This window comes from Sorex araneus, chromosome 1, assembly GCF_027595985.1.
Source record: "Sorex araneus isolate mSorAra2 chromosome 1, mSorAra2.pri, whole genome shotgun sequence".
NCBI lineage: Eukaryota > Metazoa > Chordata > Mammalia > Eulipotyphla > Soricidae > Sorex > Sorex araneus.
The window spans coordinates 189,751,574-189,772,743 of record NC_073302.1 but is presented as its reverse complement, the minus strand read 5'-3'; positions in this window follow the sequence as shown (position 1 = coordinate 189,772,743).

The window sequence follows — 21,170 nt, the reverse complement described above, 5'->3', positions numbered from 1 at the left end:
ATTTTTAAACTGGAGTTGAAGGGAAGATTGACACTGGTGAGTATATTGTTGTTGGAAAGTTGTGTACCTGAAACTCAGCTTTTTGTAAAGAAAAAATACAAATAACTTCATAAATCAGGGTGCTTAAACTTTAAAACAGAAAAAAATAGAGAAACTAAACATAACTTCAGTAACAAAAAATGATGAGACATGTGTGGTATAGGAAAATACATGCCAACAAGTTTCAAAGATATAAATTGCATCTTTTGAAGAAGCACATATATTTGAGACTATAAATTACAATGTCAAATTAGATAGAAATCTTCAACATTGCTCAGTCCCAAAAATTATGCAGGGTTCTTTTTGACTCAACATTAAGAAAGATGGTATCACTTAGGTCAGAGAACAGAGACAACTGATGTCTCCACACCTGGAATAAAGCATTCAATTTTGTACTCGTAGGTGCCTAAATTATGAAAAAAACTTTAAAGTAGTTTAGAGGAGAAGCAGAAAAAAATGATTAGTATAATTAAAAACTTGATGGATGGGTTGAAGTCAGAAAGTGCCACATTTTTATGCTTTAAGCAAATATTTTTGAGAGAAAATTTGTTTGGGGCAATTCTATTGATTGCACAAGCTTTGGAATGAATAAAAAATATATCCTATAGGATAAATTAATCTACAGATTTAGTAGTGAGAGTGTGTACATATATACAAAATTCATAGACATACTCATCATGGAAACATTTCAATGTCAAGTTAGTTAACAGCCATCAAATGCTTCTCAAACTTACTCAGAAAATTTCATCACTACTGCTCACCACACATGGTTCTGACTGTAGGAGTGCATCCTAACCAGACATCCTGACAATTTAAGGGGGCATATTAAAACCCGGAAAACATTGTAACATGGGGAAACACACCTTTTAGTCAGAGCTAATTGATATTTTGATTTTGCTCTCAGTGTTGTACTGGAGTGATGGCACAGCAGGTAGGGTGTTTGCCTTGCACACGGCCCCGACCCGGGCCCAGTTCCTCTGTCCCTCTAGGAGAGCCCGGCAAGCTACCGAGAGTATCCTGCCAGCACAGCAGAGCCAGGTAAGCTCCCCATGGCATATTCCATATGCCAAAACCAGTAACAAGTCTCACAATGGAGATGTTACTGGTGCCCACTCGAGCAAATCGATGAACAACGGGATGATAGTGCTACAGTGCTACAGTACCCTCAGTATTGCTGGGATGGGGGTGGAGACTATCAGAGCAGGTTCTTAGGTTCTGAATCAAAGACTTTTCAAGAGACATACTATGAAGGCAAAAAGAAAACAAAGCAAGAGTTGATTTGAAAGGGGAAATTGCTCTGTAAAGCAGAAAGCAGCCAGGCAGAGTGGCTCAAGATCCCAAAGGCACAATTCAGGGTCTCTTACTCTGGACTTAGATGGGAGCTGTGTTGTGTGGCAGGTGATTTTTGGCATTTCTGATTGGCTTTGAACTAAAGAACAGATGACCAAACTAAGGCTGGGGGTTCGGAGGGCAGGATGTGTTGGACCTGAAATTATATAAGATCTCTGGTGGAGGGTCTGGAACATTTTGGTGTTGGTGAAGTGTGATAGTTGTGTACATCCAGGTCATGAATATTGACAATATTGTCACCATGCTACCTAAACCTTATAATAAAAATTATATAAAAGTAAATTTGGCCTCCTCAGGAAATTACTTACTACCCTTCAGTAAGGGTAACTCCTCAGTAAGTTACCCTTACTGAAGAGGTTGATGTATAAAAACTTGTACAAAAGGTAACCTCACCCAATTTTCAGCACTGTTGCTTTGAAGTTAACATTTTGACATATTTGGGCACAGTTGATTTCTACTCCTCAACAATCTGAAAGGCAGGACAGACATTTATAAATATGTGTCATCTGTCTACTTTCTGGAATTACAGAAATTGAAGCATGAGAGATAACACTCAAGCTTTATAATCCCATAAAGAGCACACAAAGAACTTGTATAACATGCTTATTTCTATTAGTTTTTCTATGTAGTTAACTTCCCCTATGTGCCATTCCAGAAGCCAAATAAGATATTTCTTTTTTGCCTGGCAATTACCATACAAATTCATCATTTTTTGCTAAGATGCTCAAGCTCTTTTTGAGGTATTCATCACCAAGGACTTCCATGTGTAAGTACAACACATGTGTTAATAGATTTCTATTGTATCTGGAAAACAAGGTAAGGTCTTGCCAAAGAAATGATTTAGAGAAGTCTGGCTCAAGTTTAATTAAGGACAAACTTTGCCTTGACTGACTGTATTTTTGAAAGTCCGAAACACAAGTATGACTACCTGTACACACACCCTTATGGAAACTAACTCCCCAAATTGCCTTCAGGAAGATTCTCTAGGGACATCTTTGCTTTGCTGATGAGGCTAAGTAAAAAATATACAGCATGCTCTCCAATATTACATAAACATCACTTGTGAAACATCCTTTTCCTATAAAAATATTTCCATTATATTCCAAAGCAATACAGTGCATTCTAAAGCACATTTTTCATTCCAACAAGGTTATTTCTAAAAGACTCAAATTTAGCTTGTGCTTGGAAATAGATTTTCTCAAGGTGATCCACATTGTTATTTATATGTTGACAAGAACTCTTGAAATAGAATTCTCTAAAAATAACACCCTCTTAAAATCATTTCTTAATAAACAAGAGCACACTGGAGATGTAGTTATTTACATTAAAATAAAATAAGACATAAATTTCACTGGTGTGTGTCCCTGTACTCCACAGATAGGTCTTTGGCTTATACTTCCAACAAAAAGTTGACAAATGTATCCTCCATATTTTAAATAAAGAAAACCACAACAAAAGAAATAAGATGTATCTAGCAGCTGAGGCATACTTATAATCATACCTTAGGTATAATACCAAGAACAGATAAATTATGGCAAAAGGGCAAATATTTAATAGTTTTCTGAATAGTAGCAATTTGATGTCTGGTTCCCTACTAACAATCATGTTAAACAAACTTCTTTGATTATTTGCTTCTTGAAACATAGAGAGCTAATAAATGAATTAATTTATAGTTTAAAAACACAGAGTATCACTTAAGCTGCTGGAAGTAAATATTTTTTGCTCTGATGATCTTATTTTTCCCTTCCTCTTGGAGGATGTTTCAGTGAGAATTTTCTTCTTAAAAATTCAATGTGGCATCCGAATATCTTAATATTTTTCTATTAACAAGAGAAAGAAAAAGATTATTCTCTGAGGACTGTAAGATAGCTGATCACTTGACTGCTGAGAATAAATAAAAGACAAACATGTGCCCATAAAAAGACCTGTATTTCAGGAACAGGGAGATAGCTCAAAGTGTTGGAGATACATACCTTGCATGTGAGAGGCCCTGAACTCAAGCTCTGACAGTGTAAGGCCTCTGGTGCACTTGTAGGCACACTCCTGGTGGTCCCAAATACCACTGAGCCTGAACAGTCATGCTATGTGTAAACACACAAAATATGAGGGGAGGACACCACACTGGGCACAGGGCAATGAAGGCATTCTATGTCTCCCGCCTCCCGAGTTCAGTAGTCTCCAGCTGCTTCCCCCACCCTGGGGAGGTTGATGGTGATGGGCAGGCAAAGTAAGGAATGAGGGCCAGGCTGGTTGGTCTCAGCTGCAGTTTATTCCATTCCCATCTCCATTCTCCTCTGATTCTCCTCCTGCTTCTTCCTCCCCCATGCTACATAATTCTCTTTCTCCTCTGGATCTGGATCTAGATCTAGCTTCTCCAGATCTGGCACTGGGACTGGCCCTGGGACTAGCCGGCCCCTAGCCCACTCTTACAACCTAGTTAAATCCCCAAACATGAGAGGTTGGGGCTTACACATAGATGTGGTCACAGTCAATAGGGGTAAAGTTCTTTCCCTCAGGGGATGCTTCTTCTAGGCCAGGTTCTCTTTCAGCAGGACGACCCGCCCAAGAGCAGAGTCCCATGGGTGTATTTCTCCTCTCCTTGTCCAAGTAACATATAAGCATTTATAATATTAATATTTTGTATGAACACAGCAAGAGATGCATTAAGCTTATAGAATTGCTCTCCTGGGGTCATCTTGATCTCACACTACAGTGCTCAGGCCAGATTAGTCTTTCCTATCCCTAGCAGGGTCCTAGTCTCCTCATTACTTTTAGATCATGACAGTATTTGTCCATGACCAAGCTCTTAACTTATAGTTAAGCAATAAGCACCTTGGCCAGGCCCATCTCGATGCCAGGGTAGCACATAACTCACCACTTGCCCTGGGTCCGTCCCATACCTCGTCGGGAACCTGCCTTTGGGGTGCTAGGAACTAAGGACAGCTGAGGCTTAAGTCGAGAAAGCAGATGCCCAGTAGTGAATAATATTTGAAGCCAATTAAATCCCATGTTACAAAAGCATATTAACAACTGTCTTTCTTTATTCATACAAAAAGGACATTGCTTTAAAGTAAGCTATTCAAAAGCACAAGGAGAGGAGAAAGGCAATATTAACTTACTATACAAGTTCAGTGTCCTAGAAAGGTCTGACCTTACAAATTAATAGAGTCTGATTAGGGGGAAAAGCTGATTAACTTGTTGGGGAAGAGAGCATAGAGACGTGGTTACAGATAGACAAAGGAATGGGAGTCACTCGGGAGCACTTTGATAGGTATGACCCTATATACATAAGCTCCTTATGGCAAAGAGAACAGGACATACCAATGTTGTCTTAAAATGTTTAGAGATTATTACCAGATAAACCCAAACTCTTTGTGACAAGGGAGAAAGGACAAACCAATGATATCCTACAATGCTAAGATACAAACATTGGAAAATCTGGGCCTAAAGGCTAGCCATCTGAGAATGGGCTGCATGATGCCCTGGGCATCCCTCGGGATTGTTGCCTCTGTATTCATCTCGCCTACTAACTATATTTCAGATCCTGGCAATGTACAAGGTCAAAAGTATACATCAGAAAAATATTGAAAATATTTAAAGGGTTGAAGTTCCTCAAAATGTATCTTTCACCCCCTACTTTCATTTCATGGCTAAGCATGGAAATCTTCCCTCACCAAGCATAGTCTTATTCTAATTAAATTTACAGGGGTGGGGCGGAAAATGCAAAGTGTGAAGATAAACCAGTGTGGGGAAGGAGCCCTGCCTGACTTTAGAAAAGATGCCAGAGGACAGGGGTCTAATGAGAAGCATGGAGAAGATTTCTTTGTACTTTACTGGTGTGGCTGAGGCCTGCCCTCATGGAAGAAAAGAATTCACAGAAAACATTTATAACCTTGTCTTCTTTTTTTTTCACTTTCATCTGTAAGTTTATTTTTTTTTAAATTTATTTATTTTTAATTAGAGAATCACCGTGAGGGTACAGTTACAGATTTATACACTTTTGTGCTTATACTTCCCTCATACAAAGTTTGGAACCCATCCCTTCACCAGTGCCCATTCTCCACCACCCGTAAACCCAGTGTCCCTCCCACCCTCCCCAATCCCATCTCCCCCCCACCCCACCCTGCCACTGTGGCAGGGCATTCCCTTCTGTTTTCTCTCTCTAATTAGCTGTTGTGGTTTGCAATAAAGGTGTTGAGTGGCCGCTGTGCTCAGTCTCTAGCCCTCATTCAGCCCGCAACTCCCTTCCCCCACATGGCCTTCGACTACAATGTAGTTGGTGATCGCTTCTCTGAGTTGACCTTTCCCCGGAACGTGAGGCCAGCCTCGAAGCCATGGAGTCAACCTCCTGGTACTTATTTCTACAGTTCTTGGGTGTTAGTCTCCCACTCTGTTATTCTATATACCATAGATGAGTGCAATCTTTCTATGTCTGTCTCTCTCTTTCTGACTCATTTCACTCAGCATGAAACTTTTCATGCCCATCCACTTGACTACAAAATTCTTGACCTCCTTTTTTCTAACAGCTGCATAGTATTCCATTGTATAGATGTACCAAAGTTTCCTCAACCAGTCATCCGTTCTGGGGCATTCGGGTTTTTTCCAGATTCTGGCTATTGTAAACAGTGCTGCTCATCTGTAAGTTTACCAACCCTCCTGTTACTGAGTTTACCAACCTTCCTGTAACTAAAGACATCCCAAATAGACCACACTTTGTTCCTTAGGTAAAAGTACTGCAGTGGGAAAAACAAACAAACAAACAAAACCATTATATTGACAATTATAGGAGCTTGTTGGAAGAAGGGTCAAATTGGGATATTTGCTAGTTTAAGAAAGCACATCTGTAGAAATTTTGCTTCTGAGATCCTATTAAGTGTTGGATTAAATTAGTGATGTAAGGGGTCAGAGAGGTAATACAGTGTTTGACTTCTATATGGGAGACCCTGGTTCAATCCCTAGCACCACCAGGTATGATGTGCATGATGTCTGAGCATAGAACCAAGAATAAAACTGAGCACTGCCAAGTGTGGCCCCCAAAACAAGCAAACAAAAAAGAAAATACTGTGAAGTCAACAGATATGATCAGTAAATAAAAAGACATGTAAAGAAACTTGATTTATCAAAAGCAGCTAGAGTATTCCATTGAGGGACTGATTTTCAGCAAACAATTGAAGCACAGTCGATTGTTCAAGAACATGGGTATGTAGGAGGTAAATAAAATAAAGAATATTGGCAGAAACATCTTGCTAAGCAAGAATTTCCTGAAATAAAGACATCATATTGCTATAATTAATAAGCTGCTGGACATAGATGGTTTTAGTTATTATTAACAACATCAGAGGCTTATTATTATTATTAAGATTGGTATTATATATATTTTTTATTTTATTTTTTTTTTTTACTTTTTGGGTCACACCTGGCGATGCACAGGGGTTACTCCTGGCTCTGCACTCAGGAATCACCCCTGGCGGTGCTCAGCGGACCATATGGGATGCTGGGATTCGAACCCGGGTCGGCCGCGTGCAAGGCAAACGCCCTACCCGCTGTGCTATCGCTCCAGCCCCAAGATTGGTATTATAAGATCTTTGATTCATTTCACATTCATATTGTTCTTATTTTCATAATTTTTCAGAAGCAATTCTTAGGACTTGCTATTCATAGTATTTGACAAAGCATAGACTGTATACTTCTAAAAGCAGAGTACACACTGCTTCTTTGGTAATGATCATGAGTGCAAGAAAGGTGAAATTCAAATAAGTAGCCAGAAATTAGCCTTCAAGGTTATTTTCTATCTTAATGTGCCTCCAACCCCTACTCACAATCGCACACAATTATAATGCAGAGCCCTGTTAAAGAAAAAAATCTCTTTTGACAGGTGTGGATAATGGCTATTGTTTGTATTATAGTGAAATTTGAATTTGAAAAAAAATCTGTCACACTAACACCCACCAATGACTTTTAAACAAAAGGAGAAGATTCTTTGACTTAATAATAATCTGCTTGATTAGGAAGCTCCCTACATGGAGCAAGCAAGAAAAATTCAAATCCCTTTTTCATCCAAAAGCTCTTCCTTAATTAGGATATATCCATCTACATAAGAAAAGATAAAACACAACTTCAAAAAAATCTTTATAAATCAATAACTTTTACAACCCATGTAGATACATCTAAATTGATAACCATAGGACAGGTGGCATGGGGAACATGGAAAAAAAAATCATCTCTAAGTCCCAGTTTTGAATGTGAAAACTTAGTCAAGGTTTTCAATTGTTCTGATTTGTTCCCCTTTTATAATAAGAAAAATTATAGGGAAGAAAACATGGGGGTGATATCAGGGATGCAAAGATTGTTGAATATTCACAAATCAATCAACATGATACAGCACATTAAAAAAAAGGAGGGACAAAAGCCAGATCATTCCTGTAGATGCAGAGAAACTTTAACATATTCAGCACCCATTCATGATGAAAATTCCAACAAAACAGGACCTGAAGGAACTAATCTCAGTATCTGAAGGCCATGCACAACAGACCCACAACTAACAGCATCTTTAATGGGAAAATACTAAAAATCTTTCCTCTACTATCAGGTATATGTCAAAAGATGTTCATTTTCACCACTATTATTCATAATGACGTTACATACATAGTTCAAGAATTTCTATCCATTAAAATTAACAAGAAAGGGAAATTAAAAAAATTCAAATTGATAAAAAAGAAGCTAAGCCATCACTACTTACAGATTACATGATATTGCTTATAAAAAACCCTAAAGACTCCAGAAAAGACTCCTAGAAATTACAGACTGATGTGTTAAAATGACTGACAGAAAAATAAATGCCCAAATATCTATTGCATTCTTATGTGTAAACAATTATGTAAAAAAAGAAAATAAATTAAAAGCTTCCTTATCCAGGTTATGAAAGAAAGAAGAAAAAGAAAAACCTAAAGACCAATAATACTCCTTGCTCATGCATTGGAAGGATCAACATAGTAAAATGACCATTTTAAGCAAAGTAATTTACAGATGCAATGTAATCCTATTAAAATTCCTGTGACATTCTTTAAGGACAGAAAAGATAGTTTTAAAAAGTCATATGGAATTATAAAATTCTCTGAATGTTAAAGCAATTCTGGGGAAAAAATGAAAATTAAAATATATATATATATTCCCAAACTTTAGGATTTACTAAAGTTGTAACAATAAGAATCATGATACTGGAACAAAGACAAACCTCAGATCAGTGGAAGAGAATTGACAGCCCAGATGTAAGCCCTCAAATGTATGAACAAAGGGGTTAGGTTCTGAAGTGAAGCAAGGAGAGCCTTTTCAACAAATGGTGTTGGGAAGGCAAGTTTAATTTCATGCAAAAATAAATTAACTTAAATCCTTCTCACACCATAAACAATGGTTGATTAAAAATGAATGGAAGAGCCTGATATCAAACCTGTCTCTATAATATTCATTAAGGAAAACATTGCAGAACTCTTCAAGACCTTGGCCTTAGAGGAGTCTTCAGTGATAGAATTTTATTGGCAATAAAAACAAAAGCAGAAATATCTATCAAACAAAAAGCTTCTGCACTGTGAAATAAGTGAGATCTTACGTAGTAAAACAAATACAACACCCTTCTAAGTGGGAGAAAATATTTGCACATCACATGTCAGAAAAGAGCTGATATCTTAAGATATATAAAGCACTCTCAAAGCTCAACAATAACAATATTTTAAAAACTTTGTTAAGAAGGTAGAAAAGTAGATGAACAGAGTAGAAGTAGACCAAAGAAGACCAACAAACATGTAAAATAAAAAATTTTAAGAGAATTCATGATCTATGCACATCTATACTTCATTTATAAGTTTCAAAACTTGAGAACACTGCAAGAACTTTTTAATATGTGAATGAAAAAACAAATAACATTTTAGTCATGTAACTGGATACTAATCAATTATGAAAATACTTTTTGAACTATATATTAGAAAAATATGGTTTCTAACAGATATAAAATATAGTTTCTAACAACAATAAGCATGAATTTCAATGCATTTTTCTATTAAAGAGCTATATTAAAAGGGCTTTCATCATAGAGCTTTTATTAATGGGCTTGAGTGCATAGTTTGCTTGCAGGAACACCAAAGACTCCGCCCTGGCTCTCAATATGGTCCTTCGAGAACCAGAAGTAGCCCTTAAACATTACCAGGTGTGGTCCAAAGAGAAAACAAAAAATTATTTTGTGCATTATATTGTACTCTTTCAATTAGATGGCTTGTTAGAAAAATGCAAAATTATGGTACCAGAAAATCAAGGTTAAATCCAAGGAATGGATGGCTAGAGGAGTGACATGATGAGATTGGGAAACAGAATGCAGCGTGCTGAATGGAATGTTGGACTTTGGACCCGTGTCACCATCTGCAGAACTCTATGCCACAAGAGGTAATTTTACTAAATTGACATTCCTTCAAATATTGGGAGAACTCATGGAATAACGCAAACTCGGACAATTGAATTAACTCCCTAATAAATATACAAAAGTAAGGGAATAGGTAGCTGGCCTGTGTGACTTTGGTGACCAGTACATAGTCTGGATGATGTAAAGCTGAATAAAAAAACAACAGAGCAAAAATACTATACAAAGAATGTCACTTGTCACTTGTAATCCCGTTGCTCATCGATTTGCTCGAGTGGGTGCCACTAATGTCTCCATTTGACCCTGTCGCGTGCTAGTCTAGCCCAATGGCATCTTTGTCAAGACCTTGAATGAATGGTTTGATGCTCTGTGTGTTCCTGGAGTGAGCAGACAAAGAATAAAAATAGAAAAAAACAAGGCACAAGAAAAAGCTGCTAGGATTTGAAGATTCAGCCTCTATTATGGTCATGCTCCTTCGTTCACCTGCAAGCTTCCTTGAGATTTAACATATTTTGATTCTTGAATCTCTTCACTAGTGAAGTAAGGACAGAAGACCGTAAATTCAGGGGGAAAGCTAAAAGTGCAGCCCGGGACAAAGATAGAGAGAGGGGGTGAAAATTGTACAGCTGGTGTGGTATTTGCCTTGCACGCATCTGAATCCAGTTTGATCCCTAGCACTGAGTGCTCATGAAGCCCAAAGGAGTGATGCCTGGGTGCAGAGCAGGAGTAAGTCCTGAGCACACCTAAAATAAATTTAAAATACCACTTGGATTACTACTGTACAAGTGTATGTTGGCTTCATCCCTTTAGAATGGATTCCTTAGTCTCAATGGCATATCATAAGTCATCCCAAACATCTCTGTCCAAACGCCCTCTGGAGGTCATGTGATGCATAATTGGGATATCTAAGTTTCTCATTTGAGTTTCATAAATTAATTTTCTCCTTTTTCTCAGTATGTGAATTTAAAATAAACATTATAACATCACTGTCACTATCACTGTCATCCCGTTGCTCATCGATTTGTTCGAGCGGAAACCAGTAACGTCTCTCATTGAGAGATGTATTGTTACTGTTTTGGGGGCTGCAGTGATAGCACAGCGGTTGGGCATTTGCCTTTCAACAGCGAACCCGAGTTTGATTCCTCTGCCCCTCTCGGAGAGAGCCTGGCAAGCTACCGAGAGTATCGAGCCTGCGCGGCAGACCCTGGCGAGCTACCCGTGCGTATTGAATAAACATTATAACATATATAGCCAAAAGCAAAGTTGAAGAGATTTACATTTTTTTAAAAAAAGTTGAACAAAGTCCTAGGGGATGACCTCAAAAGGAACAACATAAGAATCATGGGAGTACCAGAAGCACAGGGAACTAATCCCAATGAAAAAAACACAGTGAAAGACATCATTGCTAAGAAATTTCCAGAGCTGGAGAATGTGGGCATCCAGGTCCAAGGAGCCCGAAGGGTGCCAACTAAAAGGGACCCCAACAAAAAAACTCCAATGCATATCATAGTCACAATGATGGATGCCGTGGATAGAGACACAATACTGCAAGCAGCAAGGTCAAAGAAGGAAATCACATACAAAGGATCACCGCTTAGATTTACAGCAGACCTATCAGAGGAAACCCTCCCAGCCCAAAGACAATGGTGGGATATAGTAAAAAAGCTCAACGAAATGAACGTCTTACCAAGATTACTCTATCTGGTTAAACTCTCACTTAAACTCGAAGGAACCATACACTATTTCTCGGATAAACAACAACTCAGGAACTTCATAGACTCAAAACCAAACCTAAAAGAAGGTCTAAAGGGGCTGCTGTAAGACAAAAAAAAACCCTAACAAGAACAACAAACCCTACAGAAAGATGGCACATAATCCCATGACAATAATCTCTCTCAATGTCAATGGGATAAATGCACCAATCATTTGGTGCAGAGACACAGAGTAGCAAACTGGATTCAGAAATTAAACCCAACTCTCTGCTCTCTACAAGAAAAACACCTGAACAGTCAGAGCATACACAGGCTCAAAGTCAAAGGATGGAAAACAATCCTACAAGCAAACAACTCCCTCAAAAAAGCTGGGGCGGCCATACTAGTATTTAACAACATAGATTTCAGACTGAAAAAGATTAGAAGGGACAGTGACGGTCATTTTCTATTCATCAAGGGATAAGTACAACAGGAAGAAATCACACTCTTAAACGTATATGCACCTAACGAGTGACCAGCTTAATATTTAAAGCAACTCTTAACAACCTTTAAGGAGGACATCACTAGCACCACAATAGTAGTCAGAGACTTCAACACCACTTTATCACCTCTGGATAGATCAACAAGAACAAAACTCAGCAAGGAAACAATAAGGAAGGAAGAAATAAAAGAGAGAGGGCTTATAGACCTATACAGGGCTTTACACCCCCAAAAGAAAGGATAATTTCTTTATATTTTTCTCTATATTTTTCTCCAGTGCACATGGAAGATTCTCCAAATAGACCACGTGCTGGGTCACAAAATATGCTTCAACAGAATCAGCAAGATAGAAATTGTATCAACCATCTTCTTGGACCATGATGCACTGAAAATAGAAGCTAAGCACACACAGACACGGAGCACCAAATCGAACACCTGGAAATTAAACAATTCCCTGTTGAACAATGAGTGGACCAAAAAGGAAATCAAGGAAGAGATCAAAAGATACCTCGAAACAAATGAGAATGAAGACACAAGCTACCAGAACCTATGGGAAGTGGCTAAGGCTGTGTTAAGGGGAAAATTTATAGCCCTGTAAGCATTCCTCAGGAGAGAGGAAAGGGCCTACATATAGAGCATGACTTCACAGCTCAAGATCTTAGAAAAGGACCAGCAAAAGGAACCCAAGCCAGACCAAAGGAAAGAAATAATAAAACTTAGAGCAGAAATTGACGATAGGGAAACCCAAAAGACAATCCGAAAGATCAATAAAACAAAGACCTGGTTCTTTGAGAAAATAAACAAGATTGACAAACCGCTAGCAGACTCACAAAGAAAGAAAGAGAGAGAACTCTAATAAACCGAATCAGAAATGAAAAGGGGGATATCACAACAGAAACCAATGAAATTCAAAGGACTATCAGAGACTACTTTGAAAATCTCTATGCCATGAAACAAGAGAACCTAAAAGAAATGGATGAATTCCTTGATTCCTACAATCTCCCAAAACTGAATCAAGATGACTTGGAATACCTGAATAAACCCATTAATATCAAGGAAATTGAAACTGTTATCAAATTTCTTCCCAAAAACAAAAGCCCAGGCCTGGAAGGACTCACTAGCGAATTCTTCTAAATATTTAAAGAGGACCTGTTGCCAGTTCTCTTCAAGATATTCAAGGAAATTGAAGAAACAGGGACTCTACCAAACAGTTTCTATGAAGCTCATATCTCCCTAATACCAAAGGCAAACAGAGATACCACAAACAAAGAAAACTACAGGCCAATATCCCTGATGAACACAGATGCGAAGATTCTCAACAGAATACTAGCAAATACAATCCAACAACTCATTAAAAAAATCACACATCACGATTAAGTAGGATTCATCCCGGGGATGCAAGGATGGTTTAATTTTCGGAAATCAATCAACATAATCCATCATATCAACAAAAGTAAAAATAAAAACCGTATAATCATTTCAATAGATGCAGAGAAAGCATTTGACAAGATCCAACACCTATTTATGATGAAAACTCTCACCAAAATAGGCTTAGAAGGAACTTTCTTCAAGATAGTCAAAGCCATCTACCACAAACCCATGGCAAGCATTATCCTCCATGGAGAAACTAAAGGCCTTCCCTCTAAGATCAGGGACAAGACAAGGATGCCCACTCTCACCACTTCTGTTCAACATAGTACTGGAAGTACTTGCAACAGCAATTAGGCAAGAAAAAGACATTAAGGGTATACAGATAGGAAAGGAAGAAATCAAGATCTCACTATTTGCAGATGACATTATTCTATACCTAGAGAATCCTAAAATCTCCACTTAGAAACTCCTAGAAATAATAAAGTTGTACAGCAAAGATGCAGGTTATGAAATCAATACCCAAAAATCCATGGCCTTCCTATACGCAAATAGCGAGTCAGAGGAAAATGACATTAAAAAAAAAAAATCCCATTCACAATTGTGCCCCAGAAGATCAGTACCTAGGTATCAGCCTAACTAAGGAAGTAAAGGATCTCTACAAGGAAAATTACAAAACACTACTCAATGAAATAAAAGAGGACCTGAGGAAATGGAAACATATTCCCTGCTCATGGATAGGAAGACTTAACATTGTCAATATGGCAATACTCCCCAAAGCACTCTACAGATTCAATGCTATCCTTATAAAGATACCCATGAAATTCTTCAAAGAAACTTATCAAATACTTCTGAAATTCATATGGAAAAATAAACGCCCATGAATAGCTAAAGCAATTCTTGGGAAAAAGACGATGGGACGCATCACCCTCCCCAACTTCAAACTTTACTACAAAGCAGTAACAATTAAAACAGCATGGTACTGGAACAAAGGCAGAGCCATTGATCAATGGAACAGGGTGGAATATCCCTACGTGCAACCTAAAACATATGACCACCTGATCTTTGATAAGGGGGCAAGAAATGTGAATTGGAACAAGGAAAGCCTCTTCTACAAATGGTGCTGGCATAACTGGACAGCCACATGCAAAAAAAAATGGGCTTATACATCGACCTAACACCATGCACAAAAGTCAGATCAAAATGGATTAAAGACCTCAACATCAGACCACAATCCATAAGGTACATTGAAGACAAGGTCGGCAAAACCCTTCATGGTATTGAAGCTAAAGGTATCTTCAAAGATGACACGGAACTAAGTAATCCAGTAGAAACAGAGATAAACAAATGGGACTATATTAAACTAAAAAGCTTCTGCACCGCAAAAGACACAGTGACCAGAATTCAAAGGCAATCTATAGAATGAGAAAGAATATTCACCCAATACCCATCTGATAAAGGGTTAATATCAGGGGTATATAAAGCACTGGTTGCCCTGTACAAAAAGAAAACATCCATCCCCACCAAAAAATGGGCCTATGAAATGAACAGAAACTTTCTCAAGGAAGAAATACGAATGGCTAAAAGGCACATGAAAAAATGCTCTTCATCACTAATCATCAGGGAGATGCAGATCAAAACAACTATGAGATATCACCTCACACCACAGAGACTGGCTCACATCCAAAAGAACAAAAGCAACTGCTATTGGCGTAGATGTGGGGAGAAAGGAACCCTCCTACACTGCTGGTGGGAATGTCGACTGGTTCAGCCCTTTTGGAAAAGAATATGGTCGATTCTCAAAAAATTAGAAATTGGGCTTCCATTTGACCCAGTAATACAACTCTTGGGAATATACCCCGGAGAAGCAAAAAAGTATAGTCAAAATGACATCTGCACCTGTATGTTTATCGCAGCACAGTTTACAATAGCCAAAATCTGGAAAAAAACCGAATGCCCAAGAACAGATGACTGGCTAAAAAACTTTGGTACATCTACACAATGGAATACTATGCAGCTGTTAGAAAGCATGAAGTCATGAAATTTGCATATAAGTGGATCAACATGGAAAGTATCATGTTGAGTGAAATGAGTCAGAAATAAAGAGACAGACACAGAAAGATTGCACTCATATATAGAATATAAAGTAGCAGAGAGGTATGAGCTAGCAATGATGCAACCTCAGGTGGAAAGCCCTTTGGACTTAGTCACTATAATACTAAAATACAGAAATCTAGAACCTCACGGCCGCTACTGTGGCCACATGACCTCATGTCTCCTCATTCTCAGCAATGGAAAACAAATTATCAAATGCTTCCTTTCCAGCATGTCCGCCTCTGGTGGGGGGGAAACTCCAAACAATAATAGTGAGTTTTTTTGTTTGTATGTAATCAAAGTAAAGAGAAAGTAAAGTGAAATTTATCAACTACACAGGCGAGTGGGGGCTGGGGGACAGGGGGCAGGGGTTGGGGGGTGAGGGGAGGTTTATTGTGGTTCTTGGTGGTGGAATATGTGCACTGGTGAAGGGATGGGTGTTCGAGCATTATGTAACTGAGACAAGCCTGAAAGCTTTGTAACTTTCAACATGGTGATTCAATAAAAAAAAATTTCAAGAGGAATAGAGAATTTTACTGTCTTCCGTATTGACAAAATATTGTCATTACCAAAAAGAAATAAATTAAAAATTGAACAAGGTTATGGTCCAAATAAACTGACCTATGATGCATCTGTATCATTCATTTGTAAACTGATCCAGGTGCAAAAAATTAGTGTCATCATAGCTCTTGTCCTATAGATGAAATTCACACAAATTCAAAGTTTTTATAGTGAAATGACATAGTAGAATAAAAATTAGACTTGGCATTCTTGAAACTGTGCATTTAGTAATTTAAAAGGGTTTTGTCTTTCTAGCTAAATGACCAAAATATATTCCTTGTGCAATTTTAAGTCATGATATTTATACTATTTTTTCATGAATATATCACAACCATTCAATTTTCTTTATATTCATCAATGAATATTTTAAAAATTAAGATGTCCTACTGATAAACTCATCCAAAAATATGACTAGGGTAGGAAGTAGCGATTTCTAGAAGATTTTATTTTATCAATTTTTCAGCATATTGTATCGTGAATACTAGATAAGTTGACTGCATCAACAAATTTGAATATCTAGTTATTTTTTTAACATCTGTTTTAAGAACTTTTCTAAATTTTATATTTCCTAGGAATATTGAAATAATCTTTATTTTATGGATTTTACCTGAAGTTTATTGTGGTCTGGGGCTTAGAAATTGGTATAGTATTTAATACACAATGGTCTTTTAAAACTGAATTATACGGTTTATAGAACTGGGTGGAAAAGACAGAGGGACAGAGCACATGCCTTACCATGTGTGATACCCTAGATTTGCTGCCCGGCATGGATGCCAACATTTTTGGCATTGCTCAGTGTAAATCTAGTGATTCTAAGCACTGCTGGGGGGGGCCCAGATAATAAGATCTTTGTGTTATTCGCCCTGGCTGAACCCAGTTATCAGGATCTCTTTATTATTCACCGTGGCACTGTGCAATAAAAGACAGAGAGAATATTTGCAATTTTGGTATGATTTGATTTTCCAAATGACTCATGTCTGTCTCTTTTACAATTCAGAAATTCTCTGATTATGTATTTCTTCTCTTCTTTGGCTTCTCCTAAGTGCCTTTGCTCCACGTACTGGAGCAAAGGATGGCAGTTATGTCCTAATCAATTTGAAGCATGGGAGGTGCAAAATCCTTCCAAGGAAAAGTCTAATAAATGAGCATTACATCTATGGAACAAACCAAAGCCTTCCTCTCATTTGAAATAGCTTTCACTTTAGAGCCTTTAGAAAACCTCTTCCCATCCTTTCTGCAATAAAGTCTAAAAGTGTTCTTCATTTATTATGAAAAGTTCAAACATCCTTTTCTTTGCCTACAAGTGGGATTTTGTCCACAAGTAAGATGGATTTTCCCTGTCTGTGGCCACACTCCACCATAAAATTGTATGTGTTTTGTTCTGTTTTGCCTTTGGTTTTTGAGCCATACCCTCTGGGGCTTACCCCTGACTCTTTGCTCAGGGATCACTCCTGATGGGTCTCAGGGGACCATACAGGGTGCCTGATATAGAACCCCTGGGGTTTATGCTCTAATGAGCAATTTAGGTGATAAGATTTTGATTTAATAGCTGAATCAGTTGTCATTTAGGGAAATGTTCAAGAGAAACAGCATAATTCCAGTCTCCTCAACCTTGTGGAAGCCTAAAGGTTCCAGTTATCTAAATCCCAAAGGCTCTCAGAGAAACATCCTTAACAGCAGCAACCATGAGCAGATGGTTATTTTCATCTATTTTTATATTTCTTTATGCTTTTGAGTTGACCCCTAAAGTTATCCTTTTTAACTAACTTTAGAGTGAAGAGGATGAATCAAGAAGAGGTGTGAGAGAGACAGAATTGGAAGAGAAAAACAAAAAAAGCATAGGTGCAGTGCCAGCAAATCCCTTTCAATTGGAGATAGATAATATAGAGTAAACAAAGATATCAGGGTGTTTTAAATTAAAATAAAAAATTGAAATTTCTTGTCGTGGAAGTTAACATCCGGAGATCACTTCTAAATACTGAGCTCTCCTAGTTGAGAGCTGTAGCATAAAAGGGAACAGGACTGAATTTTAGGCAGTTCAATGTATCCTTAGTTTACTCTTCTGTCTCTGCAGGAAACAATACACTGACTTTCAGAAGAGTTCTGTTTGGTTACTCATCTCAGCTAGAGTCATGAACACCTTGATATGATCATTCCCTCACAAGGTAAGCACTTTTAAGTTACCGAGTCCCAGAAAGTCTACAAATCATTCCAACACGTTGTTCACTACCCTGAAAGTAAGAAGTGCTATGAACTTTGCAGAGTAGAAAAGTGCTAAGGTCGCTCCTGAAAAGCTTTGCTCAGTTCCAGCATGCCTAGACTGACTACACCGTCACTGAATAACACAGAAAAACCAACTTTCAGGCTTTTACTTTACCAGCCTGGCTGTATGGCCAACAAGCATAGCCTTATTCCAGGAAAAAAACAATTCATAGACATTTAAATATATTCAGATAGATTCTCCAATTAAATAATTGTCATGTCAGGGGTTTTCATCAATTTTTCCAAAAATGCAGGAATATTAAAAGACTAAGAAACAGGTTTCACGTCTATAAAAGAAGCAGAGAACTCAAGCAAAAGGAAAGTTACAAATCACCTGTCAGACATATTCAGTGGTAACAATCTTCTGGAACCCTCAGTGTTCTGATTTCATTGACTTTCACTGAGGGATTATAAAAAGAAAGGCTACTTGAGTGAAAAATTATTTATAAAGAGAGCACATAATAACACAAAAAGGAAAGTAAGCAGATCATTTTCTCACCTCCAGTGACTATTGCAGGCATTCCACAAGTGTCAATGTACCAGCAAATAATATGTCTCTGAAGACAGAGGCTACTTTTTTTAGGTATAATCTAGAGGTCCCCCCAACTTTTTTGCATGCTTTGCTTTTAAACTTGCATTCCACAGTGAATGAGTTATTCCAGGCAACTTTCATTCTGCTGTAGTAGAAATTTGCTTTTCTTTTTTTTTAAATAAAAATTTTATTTTATTAAATCACCATGTGGAAGATTACAATGCTTTCAGGCTTAGGTCTCAGTTATACAATGCTGAAACAACCATCCCTTCACCAGTGCCCATATACCACCACCAAAAAAAAAAAAAAACACACACAGTACACCTCCCATCCCGCCCCCCCCACCCCCTGCCTTGTAACTGATAAGTTTCATTTTAGTCTCTGTTTACTTTGGTTGCATTCAATATTTCAACACAAACCTCACTATTGTTGTTAGGAGTACCCCACTAGAGTCAGACCTACTGTGAAGACAAATGAGGTCGTGCGGCTGCAGTAGTGGCTGCGCGGTTTTGAATTTCTGTACTTTAACAACTATCCAGGGAGATTTCTTCCAGATATTGGATCATGGGCTGGAGCGATAGCACAGCGGGCAGGGCGTTTGCCTTGCACACGGCCGACCCGGGTTCAAATCCCAGCATCCCATATGGTCCCCTGAGCACCGCCAGGAGTAATTTCTGAGTGCAGAGCCAGGAGTAACCCCTGTGCATCGCCAGGTGTGACCCAAAAGCAAAAAAAAAAAAAAAACAAAAACAGATATTGGATCATTGCAGGCTTGAAAACCCAATCTGTGGTCGTCTTAATATGACGGACACCGCGCCCTTCATCCCCAGAGAGAAAGAGGAGAGAGAGAGAGAGAGAGAGAGAGAGAGAGAGAGAGAGAGAGAGAGAGAGAGAGAGAGAGAGAGAGAGAAATACCTTTCCCCTCCTGGGCGGGCATGGGGCTGAGGCTTAGTTCTCAGGCTGGAGACATTCTGCGAGGAGTTGCCCACGCCGAAAGAGGTTTTGTTGGGTCTGGATTCATGCTCGTGCAGCTGCGGAGAGGCCACACACGGGTGCGGCCCCTGGGATCACATCTCGGCAGTGGGAGGGGCCGGTGAAATTTGCTTTTCTTAATTTAAAGTTTCAAAACTGAGGAAATTCATGTTTTTGCCCAGCAAAAGTAGAGGATATGTATTTCTTAATCATATATCTGCTTTGTTCCCTATTGATCTGGCTTTATTTCATTAAAATAAACACTTAACAATTAAGTTGGACTAAATAACCATTCATTTTTAGGATGTTCTTTATAGAAATTCCATCTTTGAAATTGCATTTGTGATTATACAGGAAAAATAGATCTGAAAGATAATTTAGTTGGAAATTATTAAGTTCCACAGATTCTGAAAATTTTTGTCTACTTACATAAGCAGTTTAGATCTAAATCCCCCATCAAAAATTAAAAATTGGTGTATATGGGACAACTCTAGACCAGACACAAAGTTTGATTTGTAAACTGATGTTGGACTTGAATTGCGGATATGACTACCCCACTTAAAAAATCTTGCATTTTTTTAAGACTTAAGTAATAAGCAAAAAAGACCAGAAAAAATCCAGGTCATGTGTTGATGCGTAAATATAATTGCAACTGTGTTCCTCTGTTGTGTAAATCACTGATTATGAATAAGTGCTTTTGTTTTCTGTATTCCTGTGGGATGTATCAGGTCAAATGTCAGGTCTGGACTCAAAATGTCCTCTTACCACCCTCTCTCTCTTCCTCCCAAAGCAGGTGCATGAAATAAACCAGCAGGCAGTCAAGGTTGAAATTGCATGTGTGTGCCCTAAATCATTACATTCAGTCTTGAAGAGAAAGAAGAAAGCACAGATGTCTTTTTACCAAAGGGCCTATCTCTGTGGAAAAAGGGGGGTGGGCAGGAAATCACAGAGACACAGCACATTCCTATTTGTTCCAGCTGAGTACTTCCACAGACCTTCTTTGTATGAGACAGAATGGAGACCAGACTCTCACAAGTGTTCAGGCCAAGATTGGTGCTATAAATTCTCAGCAAGGCTCTGTTCACTCTGCTCTCCTTAAGTTACCAAATTATTAACATCATTTCATATCTAATCAGCATGAATCTTGTTTCCTGAGTAAGCAGAAAAAGTTTTAGGATGTTGAGAGAGAGAGAGAGAGAGAGAATACACCCCACTTGAGTCACACATGGGATCCCCGCTATTGCATTATCTCTTTGGATATGAGGTCCAGGACTGCAGTTCTTCCCTAAATATAAACTCAGCAGTTTCCCAAGAACAGTCAAGCAGTGCTCTAAAGAAGTTATTTAGAGACTGAAAAACATAATTTTAAACAAAGATTAATTTATGAGGTCCA